The 12,944-nt window shown below is 50.5% G+C and overlaps 1 protein-coding gene across 4 annotated transcripts in view; it reads right to left on the bottom strand.

The window, feature by feature from the left end:
- Window positions 1-12,944, bottom strand: part of TEAD4 (TEA domain transcription factor 4) — a 68,710-nt gene that overhangs the window by 39,851 nt on the left and 15,915 nt on the right. The window lies entirely within an intron of this gene.

The raw sequence follows: 12,944 nt of genomic DNA on the forward strand, positions 1-12,944 counted from the left end.
TGGTCACCCGGGGCTGGAGGAGGGAGGAGGCAGGGAGTTGCTGGGTACAGAGTTTCCGTTTTGCAAGATGAAAAAGTTCCGGAGACCTGTTGCTGCACAACAATGTGAATATACCTTTTTTTTCCTGGTTTTAAGTTTACCTTTTATTTTTAAAAATTTTTATGGCAGTACACTTGATTTACAATGTGTTAGTTTCAGGAGTACAGCAAAGTGATTCAGTTACACATACATCCACTTAGGGATATACTTTGACATGGCTCAACTGTATCCTTCAAAATGGTTAAGATGATTCATTTTGTGTCTTTTTAACCATAATTAAAATATGAAATTAAAAGAAGCATGCAAAATAAAATGCAGGTCACCCTTCTCCTACTGCATCCCAGCTCAGGCTGTTTTTAGAGGAAAAGTCTAACCCTGGCAGATTCTCAGGTGTTAGGGCTTCCCTGGTAACAGTCGGTAAAGAATCCGCCTGCACTGCAGGAGACCCGGGTTCAATCCCTGGGTCAGGAAAATCCCCTGGAGAAGGAAATGGCAACTCACTCCAGTATTCTTGCCTGGAAAATCCCATGGACAGAGGACCCTGGCGGGTTACAGTCCATGGGGTCGCAGAGTCAGACATGACTAAACATCAACAACAGCAGCACATACTAATAATCTTAAGGCAGTTTTTGGATTATAAAACCCAGGTGGACACAATTTACCTCCCAAAGCCCTCTGGATCCCCCAGCATCCCATCTCTCTCAGCCACCAAGCACCTCTGCAAAGGAAGATCCCCTCCCCATCGCACATGTCACCCTCTCCGTTTTCCCTCATTAGCCATCAGGAGCAGTGTGATCCAGCAGCCCAAACCCAGGGCAAGGAGTCAGAACACCTGAGTTCCCACCCACTACCATCCAAGACCCTTTGAGATAAGACCTCCCCAAGCACTCCTCCTCCCTTTCTCTCTCTTCCCCAGGCTTGTTAGAGGCACCACTGTTCACAGAGCGGTGGGCATGAAGGTGAGCACGGTCAAGGTCACAGTGGAGCAAAAGGAAGAGCTGAGTGGGGGGCAGCACCTCCTGGGAGGGGTGGAGGGTCTAAGGAGCTTGGCCTGGCTGCTGGCACAGACATGCAGTCGGAAGGAGGGTGCTGCTGCTGCTAAGTCACTTCAGTAGTGTCTGACTCTGTGTGACCCCATAGACAGCAGCCCATCAGGCTCCCCCGTCCCTGGGATTCTCCAGGCAAGAACACTGGAGTGGGTTGCCATTTCCTTCTCCAATGTGTGAAAGTGAAAAGAGAAAGTGAAGTCGCTCAGTCATGTCTGACTCGTAGTGACCCCATGGACTGCAGCCTACCAGGCTCCTCCGTCCATGGGATTTTCTAAGCAAGAGTACTGGAGTGGCTTGCCATTGCCTTCTCCGCGGAAGGAGGGTAGAACCACTGAAATTCAAGGCAGGAACCCCAGCAGAAACCTAACCCAATCCCCTCAGCTTGAGGATAAGGACCCTGAGACCAGGGCGCCCTAAGGACGCACCGGAGGTAATGGAGCGAAACACTAGTGCAGCTGACTCTCGATCTCCGCCCCCCAGGGTCCCAGGTTTTTGAGCATAACAAACTCACATCAGCCTCCTCTCTGTGGCTGTTAAAATAAGTTTTCCTACAGCCACTATGGAGAACAGTATGGAGGGTCCTTAAAAAACGAAAACTAGACCTACCATATGACCCAGTGATCCCACTCTTAGGCATCTACCCAGAGAAAACCCTAATTCAAAAAGATACACGCATCCCAACGTTCACTGCAGCACTATTGACAACAGTCAGGACAGGCAAGCAGCCTAAGTGTCCACCAGAGGAGGAATGGATAAAGAAGGTGTGGTGCATATATGCAACAGAGTATTACTCAGCCATAAAAAGGAATGAAACTGTGTCATTTGCAGAGACGTGGTTAGACCTAGAGACTCTCAGACAGAGTGAAGTCAGTCAGAAAGAGAAAAACAAGTATCATATATTAATGCACATATGTGGAATTCGAAAAATGGTATAGATGATCTGATTTGCAAAGCAGAAATAGGGACACAGACATACAGAACAAACATTTGGGATGCCAAAGGGAAAGGGGGTGTGTGGGATAACTGGGAGGTTGGGATTGACATATATTGATAATATATATAAAACAGATAACTAATCAGAACGCACTGTATAGCACAGGGAACCTGGTGCCCTTTGGTGACTTAAATGAGAAGGAAATCCAAAAGAGAGGGATTCTATGTATATGCGTGGTTGACTCACTTTGCTGTACAGCAGAACCTGACAAAGCGTTATAAAGCAACTATATCGAAATTAAAAAAAAAAAGTTTTCCTCAAAGTGTGTCTGAGGATGTCCCAATAATACTGGGACGGGCTGCCACTTCCTCCTCCGGGGATCCTCCTGACCAGGGATCGGACTCACATCTACCTCTCCTGCACTGGCAGGCGGGTTCTTTACTCCTGAGCCACCAGGGAAGCCCAGTAACGAAGCCAGAGTTTTAGTGGCCACACCTATGAGACCTTACACCAGAGACATGCAGGGTGGTTGTAACTCAATCCTCAGAGGAAAGGTAGACTATTCATAAAATACGACGTGGAAGATGGTCTGTCTTGGCCTAAGCCCTAGATATAAAAAAGAATCGTCTTTCCTCAGAATTTGCAGCCAAAGTTCTGCCCTTAAGTGGATTTTAGATCTGAACTTTATATTACAGAAAGCCCCAGTCAATTCACAAAAATAAACAGTGACCCCAGGCTAATAATCTCTGAGTAGACGATCTTAACTCAGACTGCTAAGACCCAAAGCCTTGCTAAAAAATCTCAAAATCCAAAATGACAAATATAAGAGGAAACAATCTCAGAGCTTCTGAGTATGGTGACCATGTGAAGAAGGGGGAGAGGGGCTGCCCACAGAAAGGGCGTGGAAGCTTGCTTCCTTCCCCAAGCCACGTCATGTGCATCCCTTGCATCTGCTGTTCCTGAGTTACATCCTTTTATAGCAAACTGGTAGGCTGGTAAGTGAAATGTTTCTCTGAGTTCTGAGAACCACACTAGCAAGTGAATTGAACCCAAGGAGGTGGGGGTCCCTGGAATCTCCAATCTACCTATGCGTGCGTGCTCAGTTGCTTCAGTCGTGTCCGACTCTTTGTGACCCCACGGACTGTAGCTCACTAGGCTCCTCTGTCCATGGAATTCTCCAGGCAAGAATATTGGAGTGGGTTGCCATGCCCTCCTCTGGGGGATCTTCCTAACCCAGGGATCGAACCTGTGTGTCCTGCATCTCCTGCGTTGCAGGTGGATTCTTTACCACCGAGCCACCAGGGAAGCTCCCCAGTCTGTCTATAGTTGATGATGACCCGAACTTGCAGGGTGAGGGCCATCTTGTGGGACTGGGGCTTTAGCCTGTAGGATCCCACGCTATTTCCAGATGGATAATGTTAGAACTGAGTTGAATTGTAGGGTACTCAGCTGGTGTCAAACACTTGCTGGCTGGTGAGGGGAAAAACACCTAGTCACGGATTGGACTTGGTAACCAGAACTTTTAATGATTATACACTAAAAGTATTACATTTAAAGTCAGAAATAAGAATGCTCACTTTCAACACTGAACACTCAACACTGTAACACAAGTCCTAGCCAACACAGTACAACAAAAGAGCTCTGCAGATTGGAAAGGAAGAAGTAAAATTGTCATTATGCTTAGGAATTACGACAGAAGACTGAAAAGAAACAAATCATAAAAAAAGCTTCTGAGTTCAACAAGACCAACATAACAAAATCAATTTCATTTTTATGCCAGAAATAAGAAATTCGATAACGCAATTTTTTAAAATATCCTGTTTAGATACAAAGTCATAATTTATCGAGTAGTGATAAATCCAACAAAGGATGAGATCTTTACAGAGAAAATGGTAACTGCTTTAAAAGATATCATTTCTGCATGAGACAGGGTGCTCAGGGCTGGTGCACTGGGATGACCCTGAGGGATGGGATGGGGAGGGAGGTGGGAGGGGGTACAGGATGGGGGACACATGTACACCCATGGCTGATTCATGTCCACGTATGGCAAAAACCACTACAATACTGTAAACTAATTAGCCTCCAATTAAAATAAATTAATTAAAAAAATAAAAAACATCATTTCTAAATAAATGGAGAAGAACCTGTGTGTTCATGGAAAACAGTATCGCCAAGAGGTTGAATCTCTCCAGATAAATCGTAAATTCAATTAAAGTATGACTAAAATCCCACAAGGTTTTCCACAAACTTGAGTTGATTTTCAAGACACATCGAAGCCCAAGACAGTTCTCGAGTCATCTAACCCACTGCTTTCACCTTGGATTAGACCTTCCCATCCAAACCCAAGTCTTCCCTGGGTTCTGGCTACAGAGCGACCACCCACCAATCATCAGACATCTCCGAAGCTCTTCCCTCTCAACGCGTCCAAGGTCACAAGGCTTGAGACTGAATTCCGCTCCTCCTCTGTCTCTCAGGAGACGACACCACCACCTGCCCAGAGGCCAGCAGCCAAGGAGTGCGCTTTGACTCCCCATCTCGTCTCCCATCAGCAGTTAATGACCACATCCTGGCTTTCACTCCCCACCCCGGGGAGCCCTACCCCAAAGCTGCAGCTTCACCAGTGCTCACCTGGACAACCCGACCAGCCCCAACCGGACTCCATCATCTTTTCATTGCAGCTTCTACAGAACACGTCTGATCACGTGACTCCTCCAGGCTCTTTCCCAGGCTCTTAGATAACAAGATTTTACAAGGCTCTTCAGCTGATTCCGGCTCTCCAGCCATACCTTCTGTCCGTCCACACCATCCTCTCTTCTTTGCACCCACCCCAAGCCCCAAATGACACCCCAACATGCCAGGCTCTCCCCCTGCACAGGGGCCGAGCTGCCTGTGACCTTCCTTCCCAACCCCCGCTTTTCATCCGGCCAATTCTCACCCATCCTTAAGGTCCAGCCAAAATCTTCCCCCATTTTTCATTTTTGTTACTGAAGTATCCGTGATTGACAATACTGTGTCAGTGTCAGGGGTATGGCCGTTGCAGGCAAACTCACTTCCCCTGGTTGGATGGTCCCAGCTCAGTCTCTGTGCTCTGGGGACCCTCAGCCCCGGCTCCCAGGGGCAACCACCCCCCTCAACACACCGCAGCCCCCCAGAGGGCAGGGCTCGTCGTCTTTCTCTGCTAAACCTTCCACACGCTGCACACACTGGGGCAAGAAGGACGATCACATGAATGGCTATTTGGTGCATGTTTGTGGATTAATGATTTCTCTGTAGGAAGGACACAGGGTTCTGTTTAGTGTCAGGAAACACAGGAAAATCTCAGCAATCTCTGGGTCTGGGCACGCCCAAGGGAGGGCTTGAATATGTATGCAAATCCCTTTGGGGTTTATCCTGGAGGCTGAAAAATGAAAGGATGATGCCTGGGAATCAAGAGAGTCTCAAGATCTGGCTCCTGTTCTACAAGCCGCTACGACCATGGACAAGTCCCTGTGTTTCCCTGGACCTCAGCCAGCTCACCTGTGAACTGTACAGGCAGCTCCTCCCTGCCCCAGCAGAGCCTGTGGCTCTCAACCTGACCCCCAGTCTCCAAAGGAAAGAGAAAGTATCAGCCAATCAGTCATGTCCAACTCTTTGCAACCCCATGGATGTTGCCCGCCAGGCTCCTCTGTTCGTGGGATTTTCCAGGCAAGAATACTGGAATGGGTTGCCATTTCCTTCTTCAGGGGATCTTCCCAACCCAGGGATCGAAACTGGGTCTCTCTTTTACCAACTGAACCACCAGGGAAGCCCAGTCTTATTATTAGAAAGATCTCAATAAAAGCTGTAAGTTCCCAGTTCTTCAGAAAAGTTCTGAGTAACCAGCATCTGTGGTCCCTAGGAGGGAGCCAGAGTTTGCCTTGGGTGGGGGCAGAACCGGAGGCCTCCGGGGCAGGCCTTGGGGCCAAGTCAGGGATTATTTTTGTTCCTCTGCTGGTGGCACCTGGCCCAGGCTTAACGAGGCCATCTGTCCCCTCCAGCTCCTCCTGGCAAGCCCCTGAGGGTCTCTGGGGAGCGCTGGAGGAGGGGCAGGGGGACCCTTTTCCCAGATGCTGCTGGCTCACCCCACTCCACACCCTTCGAGCCACGGGCAGAGGCCGTGTGGGAGCTCTGTCATGGCCGTGGGCTGAGTCGGGGGAGAGGTTGGGCAGCCAGCCTCATGGGCCAGAAGCAGGCCACACAGGGCTGGGAGCAGCTCTGTTTTGGTAACGGATCCCAGGTCCAGGACCTCGGGTGACCCGCTGCCCTGCTCTCCCCAAGGCAGACCCAGCGCAGGGCCTCGGCAGACCTGCCTTGTGGGGCAGCGTCTGGGGCCACTTCCCAGCTCCCAGCTCGGGGAAGGACGACCTTGGGACCACAGTCCCTACTCTCCCAGGGGCACACGGGACATCAGGGAAGTTGGATCACCCTCCTGTCATCTTCTAGCTTTCTGGCCTCCAGGGCACTTGCTGTGTTTAGTGTTCAAGCCCAGGAGAAAACCTAGTTAGAACCAGGAGACACGATGCCTTAGATATTCACATTATTAACTAGCCAGTTTAATTATTATTGGGACTTCCCACGTGGTTCAGTGGTAAAGAATCTGCCTGCCAAGTGGGAGATGCGGGTTGGATCCCTGGGTCAGGAAGATCCCCTGGAGAATGGAATGGCAACCCACTCTATTCTTGCCTGGAGAATCCAATGGACAGAGGAGCCTGGTGGGCTACAGTCCACAGGGTTGCAAAGAGTCAGAAACGACTGAGCGACTGAAGAACAACAGCCGTCCTGCCCTCAGACTGGAAGTGATGGAGACGGAAACTCGGGAAGTTCATAGGACTTGCCTGGTACCACCCAGAAAGTTAAGGAGAGACCGTTAGGACAGGGTCTGGGGCTCCTTCCCAGTCACGAGGATAGGAGCTGTGGGATCCAGGCTAAAGTCTGCAGCCACACAGGACTCTCAGGAGGGTGTCTGACATCCTGCTCACCAATGCCTCAGTTCTCATGCTGCTGCTCCTCTCCTGGGGGCCTCTGGAAGAACCACCTCCTGCATCCCAGTGACTCCTAACTGAGAAGCTGGGAGAAGGAGAAAACATGGGGTTTCCTTCCAGAAACCACTCCCAATCTTCCCGATACAGGAGGCCCAGGTGTAAGGATACAGGAGACAGGGGAGTTGTTCCTATTGCTGTATAGTCACTCAGTCGTGTCCAACTCTTTGGGGTCCATGGACTGCAGCACGACAGGCTTCCCTATCCATCACCACCTCCCAGAGTTTGCTCAAATTCATGTCCATTGAGTCACTGCTCCATCCAACCATCTCATCCTCTGCCGCCCTCTTCTCCTCCTGCCCTCAATCTTTCCCAGCATCAGGGGCTTTTCCAATGAGTAGGTTCTTTGCATCAGGTGGCCAAAGTATTGGAGCTTCAGTTTCAGCATCAGTCCTTCCAAGGACTATTCAGGGTTGATTTCCTTTAGGATTGATTGAGGTTGACTACAGTAATATGGAGCTTCCCTGGTGGCTCAGAGGTTAACGCGTCTGCCTCCAATCCGGGAGACCCGGGTTCCATCCCTGGGTCGGGAAGATCCCCTGGAGAAGGAAACGGTAACCGACTCCAGTATTCTTGCCTGGAGAATCCCATGGACGGAGAAGCCTGGTGGGGAAGCGGGTCCTGTCCGCCTCAACCCCAAACAGGGATCCTTCTTCAGGCTGAAGGACTTTGCGAGGCCCGGTTATCAGAGCGTTCATATGTGCTAAATCGCTTCAGTAGTGTCTGGCTCTTTGTGACCCCATGGACTCTAGCCCGCCAGGCTTCTCTATCCATGGGATTCCCCAGGCAAGAATACTGGAGTGGGTTGCTATTTACTCCTCCAGGGGAACTTCCTGACCCAAGGATTGAACCTGCATCTCTTATGTCTTCTGCATTGGCAGGCAGGTCCTTTACCAGTAGCACCACCTGGGAATTCCGGTTATCAGGGCAGGTGGGGTCAAGTCTCTGAACCCCAGGTGCTTTGCCCGACCTGACCCAGTTGTTACAGAACCCACAGAACATTACATTGGATGGAACGCGAATGTTGTCCATCCAACAGACATCAGAGCTGGGACAAAAATGGCTCTCCCATCACTACCATGGCTACTGCCACCAGACTAGGCTCTGGAGATTGGACCCAAGGGTATGAGGACCACAATGTCCTGCACACACTGAAGCAGGTAGAGACCTCCGGTGGGCCGGGCTGGGGCCGAGGGGTAGTCATCTCGGAGGCTTTGCTGCCCTGACCTGATTCCGGAAACTAGATCTGGAGGGAAATTCTGGACCAGTGGGCTCCAGCCTTCCTCCAGCCCCGCCCACTCTTTCCTGCAGCTCCTGGTATCCTCACCGTCTCCAAATTCACACATATCACTTTCCAGAGGCCAGGGCTCTGTACTTAATTCCGGACACCAGTCCATCTACAAATATCTACTGAGGGTGGAGAGGATGGGAGAGGTCAGTAAAAGGGCACAAAACAGTTAACCTCTAAGAATAAGGTCTGAGGTCTAATGTCTCACACAGTGACCGCAGCTGCTAGCCCTGGATTGTACAACTGAAATCTGCTAAGAGAGTAGCACACAAACCTTCTCACACACAAGAGAAAACTATGCGAGCTGAGAGATGTGCTAACTAACCAGATGGAGGGGACCCTTTCGTAGTGTACACGTGCGTTAAATCACCAGATGTGTGCTTGAAGTCTCTTACATTTCTAGATGTCAATTATGTCTCAAGAAAGTTGAAACTGGGGCTTCCCTGGTGATTCAGATGGTAACGAACTCTCTTGCAGTGCAGGTGCTGTGGGTTCGCTCCCTGGGGTCGGGAAGATCCCCTGGAGAAGGGAATGGCTACTCACTCCAGTATTCTTGCCTGGAGAATCCCATGGACAGGGGAGCCTGGAGGATTACAGTCCATGGGGTCAAAAAGAGCTGGACACGGCTGAGCAACTAAGGAGCCACGCAAAGTTGAAATTACCTACTGGATGCCAGACTTGAGGTCCAAGGTTACTAGGACATGGTCCTGCCCTCTACTTTCTTCAATCTATGGGTCCAGGGGTCCCTGTGATGGTGCAAGTACGGTCATATATTATTCATACATTCCATGTTTGCAGACTCACCCATTCACTAGAATCTGTAACCCAGGTCAACACTGGCAGTGCTTCCAGGTCACTTGGATGCATCCCTGAGCTGTGAGACCATCTCCCTTGATCTAGCTGAGGTCTAGTGAGGCTGCCCTGCTCTCCAGTTTCAGCTCAGACCCCAAACAAACATCCTTTCCTGAGTCTATTTAGTGGCACAATTTTGACATTTCTGTCTTTTTTGTTGTTGATCTCACTGTTTAAAATAACACCCAAGTGAAGCACTGGGGGGCTGACTGGTGACCCCAAGTGCAAGAAGGTCATGACACACCTTACAGAGAAAATCCGTGCATTAGATAAACTCTGTCCAGACATGAGCGATGGCGCAGTTGGCTGTGAGTTCAATGTTAATGAATCAACAGTCTATAATAAATTATGTGTCTCTGGACAGAAATACAGATAAAACAAGGTTACGAATTAAACAGATAACAAAAATGTTGCAACCAGGGACTCACAGGACCGTAACCCGTGTCTGCCCTTGGAACTCTGGCTCTGTACCTGCTAATTCATGTTCCCAGTGACTCTATGGAAGTCAGGAATGACAAGAATCCAGTGTACCTGGGAGAGTAACAAGGTAAGCCATTACAGGTAAACATCTCAGGCAGAGCGGAGGATTCTAACAGGCGCCAAGATCAAGGCCCTGGGAAAGCCAAAGTTGGTGGAGAAAAATGTGCCCAAAGGCCCCAAGACAGCCAAAAGGTGGAGACAACCCAAATGTCCATCATGAGATGAAGGGATAAACGAAAGGTCACCTATCCATACAGTGAATTATATTATTCAGCTTTAAAAATGAATTTTTAAAAAAAGATGGGGGGCAGAAGGAGAGGAGATGGTGGTCCAGTCGAAAGGACTTGGCACTTTGACTGCTGGGGTCCAGTTTCAATCCCTGGTCAGGGAACTAAGAGCCCACAAGCCACACAGCATGGCCAAAAAAAAAAAAATGCTTAATAAAAAAAAAAAAAAGGAATGCAATTCTGACACATGCTTCAACATGAATGAACTTGAGGACATTATGCTAAGTGAAATGTCAGACACAAAAGCACTAATGTTCTGTGATTCCACTTACAGGAAACACCTAAAACAGGCAAATCCATGCAGACAGAAAGTAGAAGACAGGTTATGAGGGGCTGGGGGTTGGGGGGAAGTTATGATTTAAAGGGGACAGAGTTTCTATTTGGAATGCTGAAAAAGTTCTGAAGACAGAGGCTGATGGTAACACAAGATAATGCTACTGAACTGACTGTACACTTAGTGGTTAAAATGGTGCACCTCAAGTTGTGCATAGTCTACCACACTTGTTAAAAATAAGCAATGGCAACCCACTCCAGTATCCTTGCCTGGCGAATCCTATGGACAGAGGAGCCTGGTGGGCCACAGTCCATGGGGTCGCAAAGAGTCAGACACAACTTGGTGACTAACAACCCCACCATCAGATGACAGAAGGGAAAAAAAATGCAGATGGAAAAGGGGGAGAAAGGGTCGCTCCAGAGGTCCGGGGCCCACCGCACAGGAGAGGAAGGAAGCTGCCTGCTCACAACCAGCAATGAAGAGAAAAGGCAGGCACTCCCCAAGTACGGAAGGAAGGAACGGGGATGGGCCAGGCAGGGCACCCCGTTGGACAGAAGTGACCACTGTGTGACTCAGAAGGCTAGCCAGGGCTCTCAGGAGGCCGGCAAAGGGCCTTTTGCAAAAAGAAGCAGGGGCCATGATGCCCAAATGCCCCCACGGTCCCATTGCACTGGGCAGTACCCCTTCCTCCCTGAATGCACGCGGCTCTGAAGAAGCTGAGCATGAGGGCGTGTGGACCATCGTGAAGTTCAGAGTCATAGGACCTGGGTTAACGTCTGCCTCTGAGCAGCTCTGCATTCACCTGAAGCTCCTGCATCCTCACCTCGGAAACCAGACCAGACACCCACCCCTTGCAAAGCGGTGACAGGGACCACGTGGGACGAACAGCAAAGCCCTGGAGGGCGGCAGCGCGCCCCTCCCTCTCCTTTCAGTGGGGATGTGGACTGCATCCATTTCTTGACAGGACAGGTTGGGGAGAGGGTGGGAGGGAAGAAGGCAAAAGAGGAGCAGGCACAGACCTTCCAGTGTGACCGTGGGCTGGAACCAAAGTCACGGAGAGCCAGGCTCGGCCAGGAGGGTGGCGCTGAGGAGCCCAGGGTCGGAGCCTGGCTGGGCCGCACACTGGCCAGGGGATACCGACCTGGCAAGCCACGGCTCTCTGGGGCTACATCCTTACAGATACACGGCAGAGGCAGTAACGATGTGAGGACCAGGATGACTCATATCCACAGACACGGCACCTGGCTGGCTCCCAGGGGAATGAAGGATGGCTGACGGAGCGGGGGCAAGGACAGTGAGGAGCATCGCCCCTGGACAGTGGGAGGTGAGGAGCAGGAGGGGTGAGGGGCTCGGAGAGAGGTAACTGGAGGAGAGGGAAGCAGGCCAGAGGGAGGGGTCGGCAGGGAGGGACAGAGAGGCTCAGAGGAGAAAAGAAGGATGGGAGATGAGATCCCTGAGCAGATACAGGCGAGAGGCCCGTCCCCAGACGCCCCACCCCGGGGCAGCAGTGTCAGTGAGGGCGAGGCCCCAGCCCGCCTCCCAGATGGCCCGGCCGTGGGGGTATGTGGCCCAAGCAGAAGGCATCCAGGAAATGGGTGCCCAAGGCCCCCCACCCCACCCCACCCTGGGGGCTGCGTTGGGGCCCCCAAGGGGCCTTGATGAAGCAGTTCTGAAGGCCCTCTGATCTCAGAAGGAAAACAAACTAGTTCCACGTTCAGACCTGGGGCCACGTCCCCTCCCTGGACCTCAGAATGTCCCCACAGACAAAGAGAAAAGCTGGGGAAAGTGGAATATTGTTCATGATGAAAAAGAAATAAGCTGTCAAATCAGGAAGAACATGGAGGAAGCCTAAAGGTATATTCCCGCGGGAGGCCCACCTGAAGCCATCGAGAAAGGCTACTGATGCAGGACCACGGCTACAGGATATCCGGAGAGGGCGACACTGTGGGGACAAACTAAGCTCCATGGAGGGATGAGCGAGGGGGACACGGGCGTTCTTGGGCACTGAAGCAAGCCCATCCAATGCTGTAATGGTGGGTACGTGCAAGTCGCTGCAGTCGTGTCCGACTCTTTGCAACCCTATGGACTGTAGCCCGCCAGGCTCCTCTGTCCATGGGATTCTCCAGGCAAGAATACTGGAGTGGGTTGCCATGCCCTCTACCAGGGGATCTTCCCAACCCAGGGATCGGACCCGGGTCTCACGTCTCCTGCATTGGCAGGCGGGTTCTTTACCACTAGCGTCAGTCACCTGCAATTAAATATTTGTCCAAACCCACAGGGCACACAACACATAGATCAGACCCTAACGTAAACTGTGGCTTTCAGTTAATAACGTAGCATCATTAAGGCCCATCAAAGTAACAAAAATGCCACAGAAGCAAGAATCAATAAAGGAGAAACTGGGGGAGGAGGAAGGGTATTCTGTGTAATTTCTGCCTAATTTGTCTGTAAACCCAAAACTGTTCAGAATAATAACAAAAGTTATTAATTTAAAAAAAGGTAAAAAAGAATGTAGATATGTGGAACTGAATCACTTTGCTGAACAGCAGAAATTAACAAAGCATTGTGAATCAACTATACTGCAATAAAATAATTTTTTAAAAAGGTAGGGACTTCCCTGGCTGCCCAGTGGTTAGGACTCCACATTCTCACTGCTGAGGGTACAAGTTCAGTCCCTGATCTGG

This window comes from Moschus berezovskii, chromosome 6, assembly GCF_049115385.1.
Source record: "Moschus berezovskii isolate FMDL1 chromosome 6, NW_MosBer_1.0, whole genome shotgun sequence".
NCBI classification, from domain to species: Eukaryota; Metazoa; Chordata; class Mammalia; order Artiodactyla; family Moschidae; genus Moschus; species Moschus berezovskii.